This window comes from Sceloporus undulatus, chromosome 1 (genome assembly GCF_019175285.1).
Source record: "Sceloporus undulatus isolate JIND9_A2432 ecotype Alabama chromosome 1, SceUnd_v1.1, whole genome shotgun sequence".
NCBI lineage: Eukaryota > Metazoa > Chordata > Lepidosauria > Squamata > Phrynosomatidae > Sceloporus > Sceloporus undulatus.
In genome coordinates, this window is record NC_056522.1 from 109,705,968 (window position 1) to 109,715,225 (window position 9,258).

The 9,258-nt window shown below is 40.4% G+C and overlaps 1 long non-coding RNA gene across 1 annotated transcript in view; it reads right to left on the reverse strand.

Moving 5' to 3' along the window:
* Positions 1-6,251: 6,251 nt before the first annotated feature.
* LOC121919049 overlaps positions 6,252-9,258 on the reverse strand; it is a 30,208-nt gene continuing 27,201 nt past the window's right edge. Inside the window, exon 3 of the long non-coding RNA XR_006101381.1 lies at positions 6,252-6,523. This is a non-coding gene — a long non-coding RNA (uncharacterized LOC121919049). The remainder of the gene's footprint in view (positions 6,524-9,258) is intronic.

Consider the following 9,258-nt stretch of genomic DNA (forward strand, 5'->3'; position numbering starts at 1 on the left):
GTCCTCAATCTGAAGTTGCATGTCTCAATTAGCATTGAAAAATAAACCCAGCCAGTCTCCAGGAGCCTAGATGAATGTTATGTGATGGATGCAGATGCCTGTCCAGATGTGCATCTGTATTCACATTGGGGATATATCCAACATTGGTGGTACATCCAAACTGGCTGCACATGAAGACAGCCAATTCCCTTTGGATCCCTTGTTGGACAAATGCCTATAACAGGACAACATGTGTTATTCCCTTATGCTCATGGTAAACAAATGAAAAGCATTATGGAAAGCAGTATCTTCTTCACTAGTTACACAGGGCCTGCAGTTGTTACAGCTGTGCTGACACACCATATGAGTTGCTAATATGACCGCTTGAGCTGCTTTCAGGATCAGGAGTTTTCCAATCAGTTTCAAAATGTTGCAGTGCTAAAAAAAAAAATCCTAAATATGATAGATGGAAGTGTGCTTTGCACAACCTGTCCTACACTGTGAGGCAGGAGAAACCACCAGAAACCCTGTGTTGTATCCTTCAGAAGTAGGGCTGCTCCTACTCATATGAGGCTATTATTATTATTATTATGCTTTTTATTATTTAACCACTCTCTTCCTGTCAGAATCCAGGCTTTAACACTTATGGATAAGGATGGGCCCTTTTTCCTGAACTCCCTAAAAACCTGTTCAGTGTGTTTGCGAAGTAAGGCAGTCTTCAGGGAGTTAACTAAAAAAAAAAAAAATCTTACATAAAAACTGACTTTATCTGTCCTGAAATGTAATCTGGTTAATGTAATCTTGAGTCACAGATTCCTGACAAAAAGATAAACATTTCTAGATAAACTCAGTGATTCTGCTTTGGAACAAATTAAGCTTAGAAGTTTCAGCTCTTGACTGCAATGCTAAACAGTTTCCAGATTTATATTAGAAGACCAAGATGGTATTGTTGAATCCCTAATGTACATTACACTCATACATGCTACTGAGTGGGACAGTGATCCAGCTAGTCCTACAATGAATTTGGGAAGTTACCTTTTAGACTACAACTCCCCAAATCCCCAAACCAGGAGGTTCAGTATTTTCCCCCTGTAAATTGTGGTTTCACCTTACTATTTCTACTGCAGCTGCATCCTGCCTTTGTCATATTAAATCATGGCACAGAGAGTCTCAAAGATGCTCTCAGCATTCTGCGTAAGAAGCAGACTTCAACTACAGTAGACATTTACTGTGAATATGCTTCATGTTTCTGTGTGCTTGACAGCTGGTAACTCTGCTGATAAAGGAAGCATTGCCTCTGCTTGGTCAATTGGATTACTATTCTGTCATATTTGCTCAGGGAGGAGATGGGTTTGATTTCAAGCTTTTTAGGAGCTACTCAGGGAAGTAAATGGCATATATGAGTTAGGGCGGCTCATCAGTCTCTCTGCCCTTTGAACCCATTGCAAACGCTCAGCTTCCTAGTATGCACTTGAAAAAGCTTTGATGCAGTTCTTTCCCTCTATGTTGTCCTTAACTGCCATTGACTTCAATTTATGGCAACCACATGACAAAGAGACCTCCAAGTCACCCTATCATCAACAGCCCACCTCAGATCATGCAGATTCAGGGCCCTGACTTCCTCATTCAAATCTAACCATCTGAAATGTGATCTTCCTCTTTTTCTACTGCCTTCCACCTTGCCAAACATTATTATCTTTTCTAGTGAGTTATGTCTTCTCATCGTATGTCCAAAGTATGATAGTCACAGTTCAGTCATCTTCACTTCTAGGGAAAGTTTAGACTTTATTTGCTTTAATACCCATTTATTTGTCTTTTTAGTAGTCCATAGTATTTCCTCTAGCATCACATTTCTAATGAGTTGATTTTCTTTCTATCAGCTCTCTTCACTGTCCAGCTTTCAGAACCATACATAGAAATTGGAAATACTATACAGTATTATGGACAATTCTAACTTTAGTATTCAAGTATATATCTTTATAATTATTATCTTGTCTAGCTGCACTTTCAGGTCCTAGTCTTTTTCTGATTTCTTGTTTTAATTCTGATTTATCAGTCTCCATTCTGATCAATGACTGAGCCAAAGTATGGAAAATCTTGATCCATTTCAATATCTTCATCATCTACTTTAAACAAATCATCTGTAGTCATTTTTTAAAACATTCAGTTGTAAACCTGCCTTTGCACTTTTTTCCTTTACTTTGTTAAGTAATTGTTCCAAGTCTTTGCTATTTTCTGCTATTTTCTTCATTTGTATATATTGAAATAAACAAGCTTCATTTATATACCGCTCCGTACCACCTAAGCAGTGTCCAAGCGGTTTACAACTGTAAACTAATTTGCCCCCAACAATCTGAGTACTCATTTTAGCGACCTCCTCAGAAGGATGCAAAACTGAGTCAAGCTTGGGCCCTTTTTCTGGTCATGAACTCACAACCGTATGGTTTTGAGTGAGTGGCTGCTATAGAGGCATTTAACCACTGCACCACCAGGGTTCTTCCTCTAAGTCTAATCCTGCTTTGTGTATGATTTATTCAGCATACAAGTTAAACAGAATGATAAAGTGCAACCTTGTCTGACCCTCTTGCCAATCGGAAATCATTATGTTTCTCTGTATTTTGAGAGTAACCTCTTGTTCTATGTACAGATTACACATCAGGAAAACCAAATGTTGTGGCACACTCATTTCTTTAAGAGTGATCCATAGTTTTTTATAACCTACATAATCAAAGGCTTTGCTACAATTTATAAAGCACAGAATGATTTTCCTCTGAAATTCTTTGGTGCACTCCATTATCCACTGTATGTTTGCAATATGATCCTTTGTACCTTCCTTTCCTAATTCCAGCTTGAGCATCTGGCATTTTTCACTTCATATATAGTGAAAGTCTTTGTTGTAGAATTTTGTGCATCAGTTTGTTTGTATGGGAGATTAATGCAATGGTTGAGTGGTTACTGTAATCCCTGGTGTCCACTTTCTTGGGAATTGGAATGTATATATTGAGTGTTTCCAATCTGTGGACCATTGTTTTTTGTTTTTGTTTTTTTCATATTTATTGACAGAACTAGAGTAGATTCTGTCTCTGTAGTTTGAAGTAACTCAATTGGTGTGCCATCTATTCCTGGCAATTTATTTCTCCCTGGTGCTCTGCATACAGTTTCCACTTCACTTTCTAAACTTGTAGGTCCATCTTCAAATAGTTCTATTGTATATTTTCAATATCATCCCTAGTGCCTTTTCCTTTCTGTGACCTAGCTTGGACATCTGGCATTTCTCACTCCATGTATGGTAAAAGTCATTGTAGAATGAATCTCTTGGTCATTATCTATGCAGCAAATAAAACCCAGCCTGGAAGAGCTGATTTTTCCCCCATGGGCAGAAAAAACAGCACTCAGAAGGGAAAAATTTGGACTCAGCACTCAAAAAAAAAAGAAATCAGGCAATCCTTTGGGTGTTCTTTGCTCCTCTCAGATAATTCTCCATAACCAGGGCCAGCCCAACCATGAGGCAGCATTTTTAAAGTAATAGTTTTGTGTCCAAATGGATGCCTAGTCCTAGCCTTTGGACATATGCTGGACACAAATGGACTCATACTGTTTAATCAATGAACCAAGAGGCTACTGAAATGCCAAAGAGAGGAGTGGAAATTCAGTGAAACTGCATGAAAACATTGTTATTGTTATTGTACTTTGCTATATTGCCAATGTGGCTACCACTAAATATGCAATTAATATGTAAATCTATAACTGTTAAGGTCTAAATACCCTAAAGGCACTAGATCCCAACTGATTCATATTGCCTCACTTTAGAGGCAGGCAAAGATTCTTGCTATACATCAGCATGACACAAGTACATGTCAGGCATGAAGCTGCTAGCAGTTGACTGTCATCATATTTGCTCTGTGTGTGTGTGTTTCTGAGCCAAGCAAGAAGGTCAGTTTTCATGTCTTCCTCTCTCAGCCTGGCTGCTGCTGGTTTTACCTGTTCAACCAGTCACCGAAAAAGATAATAAAAATGAAATGGATTTGAATTATAGCCCTCTGATAACTGCTATGGTTCAATCCTGTAGAACTCCTGGATTTGCTGTTTTGTGAAGTATTTAGCATTATCTGCTAGAGAGTCCTAGTGCCTCACCAATTTACACATGCCAGGATTCCACAGAGATGCAGCCGTGGGCATTGAAATGGAACCCAAGTGCTATAATTGTTTGATGTGAAAGAGACCTTAGATATTAGTGTTATATCACTTTAGGGCTCATTCACATTACAAAAAAAATCGGTTTTGAAACCGATTCAATCACGTGAAGTTCCTACTCACCCCGAATCTCACACAAGCGAATCCGGGGCTTGCACACCCGTTCCGTGTTAAATGGCCCCTAGCGTGGGTCTTTTGAAATCGGCGCAAATGCCGTTTCTTTTTAAAAACCCCGGGTCCTGGGAATGAGAACTTGGCCTCGATCACGATCGAGGCAAATTGAGGGAGGGATTTAGGTCAGAGGGTGGGCAAAGGGCAAGGCATTTCCTCCCCTCATCGGAGGGGAGGGGGAGGAGGAAAGAGCCCTGGGCAGAAGGGAGCAAGGGAAGGCATTCTTTAGGAGCCTCTTTTCCCTGCATCCCCTGCCCAAAGCCCTCTGTCGCTAGGCATTCCTTCCCTTGCAGGAGGATGAACGGAGCTCATGTCAGGCAAACCCCCCCCTTTTCAAATGCAAACAATTTCTATTCCAGAATGTATGTTTAATTTTTAACCATATTTTTTGAGCGCACCTGCGCATGGTTTATATGGCAGAATGTATGTTTAATTTTTAACCATTTTTTTAGCGCACATGCGCACATGCGCATGGTTTCTATTCCAGAGGCAGATGGAGCCAGGCTTGCACTTGCTTTCTGCAGAGGGAGAAGCTACAAATGTTGCAAACAATCAATGTTACATTTTTACCAATTTTTTTTGAGCAAATATGCGAATGATTTGTCTTCTTGAGCAGATACAGCAACGGAAGCAAAGGGAAAGCTAATGTTGCTTTTAAAAGCATTAAAAAAAAAGGCATGGCAATCCCATCCTTTGCCTGGGACAGGGGCAGATCTGACCCGAAAGCCCACAGGTTTATTAAAAGAGAGAGAGAGAGAGAGAGAGAGAGAGAGAGGCATCTCTCTCCCTGCTTCAGCCGCTGAAACCCCTGTGCCTGGCTCTTTAAAAAGGGAGGACACTTCCCCCGATGCCCTGCAAACGTCACCATGACGATAGCTTGATTGGCAGCGGCCAATCTACAGAATGCATTCGATTTCTGTCAAAATGCATTCGATTTCAATTTGTAGTGGGCACTTGCTAACGGAGCGATTCGGGGGAGGGGCATCCGGATCATCCCAGTTCCCTCCATGTCTTTTACCCCAGTATGAATGGGGCCTTAGATGCTATGGTTTTTCACAAAGAAGCTCTATGGCCCTTTAGAGAGACATTGGGGAATCTTTATTAGACCTAGTTTTCCTTCTTGCTCCCATCCTATACATTGTTGTTGTTGTGTGCCTTCAAGTGTGGCAACCCTATCATAGGGTTATTTTGGCAACATTTGATCAGAAGGAAGTTTGCCTTCATTTCCTCTGAGACTGCAAGAGCGTGACTTGTGTGAGGTCATCCAGGGGTTTTTGAACCCTGGTCTTTGAAGTCATGGTCCAGTTCTCAAACCACTATACCACACTGGCATACACCACACTGGCACACTGTAATCCAAAGGATTCCCTGAGAAGAGGGAATGACAAGTCCTTTAAGTCTTTGTTGTTGCTGTTGTGTGCCTCCAAATTATTTCCAACTGATGGTGACCCTAAGAACCTATCATGGGGTTTTCTTGGCAAGATTTGTTTATAGGAGGTTTGCCATTGCCTTTCCCTGAACCTGAGAGCATGTGTCACCCAGTGAGTTTCATGAATGAGCTGGGAATCAAACCCTTGTCTTCAGAGTTGTAGCCCAAAACTCAAACCACTACACCACACTGCCATTAAGTCTATGACCTATGTATGCACCTGGTCTAAGCTCTGACAGTGGTGGCTAGAGTATTTCAGCCATACCTTCCCATGCCCATTTACACAATACAGACCACCATTGGACGCAGAGAGCCTGTAAAAATAGAGCACATAATCTGTAAAAAGACAATTAGAACATGGCTGATCTTTGGAGATCTATGAACAGATTCCACTTGGCTACTTTTAAGTATTCATTTATCTTTATTTCCTGTAACCAGAGGAGTAGCTCTACTTGTACATAATGTATCCTGAAAGAAAAATGTAAGCAAAGACCATTCTTGAACTCCTTATGTCACTCAACCAAAATCCTTCTTCAGTATTTGCCAACTGTGTATAAGCTGTTCTTTTCTTTTCCTCTGAGAGCCTTCTGCCTTTGGCTTGGTTTTCAGCAGCTCAGTTTCAAGGTCTGAGGGAGTTCTTTTTCACTGTATCAATAATTTATTGGCGATGTATGTCTTTGGTTGGCAGCCAGCTAGGGCCTGGCATATGCAGAATGTGGAAGTAGCCAAAGAAGACCTAACTCATAGAATCTACAAGGAAAAAACATATTTGATTGTTTAAATTAAATTTATATCAACAGCCTTAAATACAAAGGGTCTGTGGGCATCTAACAAAAGAGAAAAACAGAAAATTCAGTGTATGAATGATTTGCCAGACCATACAACTTTATAAAGGAGTAAACTAGTCAGTTATGATTTATGTCTGTATCAGAACTAATAGAAAGGAGAACTGTTATGTGAATAGCAGGGATATGGGAGGAGGTGTACTGCGTGGCCGTAGGCAAGTCACATTCTCTCAGCCTCAGAGGAAACAAAGGCAACCCCCCTCTGAACAATTCTTGCCAAGAAAACCCCATGATAAATTCACTTTAGGGTAGCCATAAGCTCAAAACAACTTGAAGACACACAACAACAATAGAATTAGTTGCTATTGGGAATGTTATTTTTTTTAACTATGAATATTTATTTGGCCCTGAAAAATACTGTCTTCTTTCAAGATCATTATTATTTTATTATTGTTAGCATTTATGTATAGAGTGCTGTAAAGTTTGCACATCATGTAGGGGAAGAGTGGGCAAAATGCGGTCCAGCCATCTCTTATGCAGCCCGTAGAGTGCTTTGGGGTGGGGATTATCATTGCCATAAAAAAACCAAATAAATAAAATAATTCCCCAGAAAGCCTCCAGGAACAATGATTTTTGTTTAAAACAAGGTTTTAAAACAGATTCTGAACACCATATTATTTGTGAAAATGCTACTTATCTGAAAGCAGCTAAACCTTAACACTGTATGACAGCACTATTGGGGATGCAGAAGGTGTGTATAATATTTGTGACAGAACTATTCCTTGATCCAGGCTAGAACAGTTGGCCTGTGGCTTTGGACAGACAAGAAACTACAGAACAATAAACCCAACACCCTTTAAGCATCTAATGACCCCACGTTATTACTGTAGTTTGAAGAAATCAGGTCCTGTAAACAAACAAATGTCGTTTCTTTGGGGACTGGAACTGGCTCCTGGACCTACCAAAGTTATCCATAACTGGTGTTGGGTGATGGTTTGTCTTGACAGCAAATTAGATTTTGTGATCTTGCGTTTTTTTATTATCTAACTTAGGCCTGTTCTGCACGGGCGTAAAGTGTGTCCTGGGGACGTACTAGGGTTAGGGAAAGTGCATGCCTTATGCATGCACCTAACCCTAGTACGTCTCCAGGATGTACAAAATGGCAGTGCCCGTTCCACACGGGGCCCGCCATGACTATGTCACGACTGCGCCGCCTCCAAATGGGGTGGCGCAGAAGTGACGTAGTGGGGCCACGCGAGGGCGCCTGGGGCTCCTTCCATGATTTGTGTCAATGGCGCAGCCTCTACACGTCGGGTGTCCTTGGGGCATGAAGCCCCAAGGACACCCCTTTCCAGGCCGCGGGGAAGCGGCCTTTTGCCGCTTCCCCACGTCCTGGAAAGCGGTGGATCAGGGCCTCAGGGGCTGCCGCTGTGGCAGCTGAGGCCCTGATCTGGCGGGGAAAGGGCCAATTACAGGCCGCCCCAAACGGATGGTCTGTAACGCGCCACAGATGCTGTATTAAAAACCTACACATGTTGAAGCACAAAGATATGTTTCCCCCCATTTTATACGTTTTTGATAAATGAAATGCTTGCTTATTGTTGTTGTGTGTCTTCAAGTCATTTCCAACCTATGGCAATCCTAAGAGAAACTTATCATGGGATTTTCTTGGCAAGATTTGTTCAGAGGAGATTTGCCATTGCCTTCACTTGAAGCTGAGAGTATGTATGTTGCTCAAGGTCACAAAGTAGGTTTCATGGCCAAGCGGGAATCAAACCCTAGACTCCAGAGTTGTTGTCCAACACTCAAACTACTATGCCAAACAATGCCTGTAGCACCTTGAAAAGTGGCATATTTTACTTACAGAGGAGTAGCCATGTCAATCAATCCACTGACTCTGGAAGCCATTAAAAATTAATTGTCTAATAAATGGCTTAGTACCTGATTCACCATGCATGGACCAACGTCTAATTCATCATGCACAATAACATCCAATTAAGTGCACCCCAACCCCCAAAATCTTATAATATAATATAATATAATATAATATAATATAATATAATATACCTGCAGGTATATTGTAATGTAGTGCCACACTCCTAATGGCGTGTCTTTTCTTTTAAGAGCAGAAAGTTTAGAAAAGAATGGCCCATTTAGAGAACTTTAGTCTGCAGAAACGGGTACTTTAAAAATAAGTACAGGTTGAATCTCCCCCATCCAGAATTCCAAAATTCAAAATATTTCAAAAGCCAAAACTTTTTCCATGGTTGATTGAGACAGTGGCACCTTTGTTTTCTGTTAGTTCAGTATACCCAAACTTAGTTTCATGAACAAAATTATTTGGAAAATTGTATAAAATTACCTCCAGGCTATGTGTAAAAGTTGCATATGAAATGTAAATGAATTTTTTGTTTAAATTTCAGTCCCATTTCCAAGATATTTCACTATGTAAGTATATGCAAATACAGATATTCTAAAATCCAAAGTAAATAAATAAATACAGTAATTTGAAATCCAAAATACTTCTGGTCTCAATCATTTTGGATAAGGGAGACTCAGCCTGTATGTAACGATTATTATTATTTTGTCTTTCTTGATGTTGTAGAACATTAAATCAGTATTTAATGTATTATAGATGCTACAAACCTCTATCTATCTATCTATCTATCTATCTATCTATCTATCTATCTATCTATCTAT